Source organism: Vidua macroura, chromosome 11, assembly GCF_024509145.1.
Source record: "Vidua macroura isolate BioBank_ID:100142 chromosome 11, ASM2450914v1, whole genome shotgun sequence".
In the NCBI taxonomy this organism is placed as follows: Eukaryota; Metazoa; Chordata; class Aves; order Passeriformes; family Viduidae; genus Vidua; species Vidua macroura.
In genome coordinates, this window is record NC_071581.1 from 4,859,139 (window position 1) to 4,860,385 (window position 1,247).

Below are 1,247 nucleotides of genomic sequence, written 5' to 3' on the forward strand. Positions count from 1 at the left end.
TGGCTCACGCAGAAGAGCTGGCATTTCAACCCACCAAATACGGAACAACGCAGAGGGGTTCAGAGCCTACAAAACAAGCCACTGAGGAATCACAAGAGACTGACAATACACAGGAAGAGCCTCTGAGCATTTAAGGACTGAAGGCTCCATGTCACACCCACTGTAACCTCAAGACAAGATACAGCAGTATAAATTTGAGTCACTAAATCAATTACCATGATAGCACAATCTGGCAAGTTTGTGATCACAGCTAGAAATCCTCATTCTCTGGCACAGCTGGCACATGTGCAGTTAGTCGGGAGCCAGAGAGCTGCAAAAACGGGTGCTCGTGGGGATGCTCCTCTTGTTAAACTCAGAAGCAAAGTGGCACAAGTTAGAGCAGTGATTTTCACTGTAGAACACCTTTGCCTTTGGGAGTGCACCTCACAGAGGCTGCTCTTCAGGAGTTTGAAATCCCATTTTGGATGGGAAAGCGTCCCAAAGGTAGAGGAAGAGCTGCAGCACCAAGCCTCGCCTCACAGGGTTCCCTTGCACCTGGCAAGGAGCCAAGTGCTGGAAGGCTCGTGCCACCCTCCCCCTGGGCCACTTGAGCTCCTTGCATGCCCCGGCAGCTTCCTGGTGCCTCTGAGTGCAGATCCAACTAAGATCCAGTCATGTCCAGAGATAAAATCCTGAAGCAGCTCCAGAGGTGCTTTGTTGCTTTGTCGCTGTGAGTTCTGCAGTGCCAAAGACTGGAAACCTCTGGGTTTCCAGACAAACCTGCTCATATTATAGCCCTTTAGACCTGCTTCTATTTTATACTGCATTGACACTATTTAGATACTCTATTAGCAATAACTTTAGTCACAATGATCCACATCATCAGTGTCATCCATCTCACACCTGACCAAGAGTCTTCTCCCTGCGAGTCTGCCACAATCCCCAGCGTTATCTGGGCCACAGTACCACCAGGGCAACGTGTTCGCTACAGAGCGTCATCCATGATCATCCTAAGGGTGTCACTGGCTTCATGATATGGGTTTAGAGTCTTAGCCATCCAATTCCAGTGGCAAGGGACATGGTGGGACTTCAAGTAGTGCTTAAGGCAAGCTATAAATGCTCCAGGTGCTTCACAGAGGTGGACAGAATCCAGTTCTCTGTCCTGAAAAGCTTCATCTGGGAGAAGTGGAAAACTGCACAGGATCTCATGAAATTTGCACCATGCCTGGGCAGAGAGCTCGGCATTCACAGATTTCTTCACACAGGAC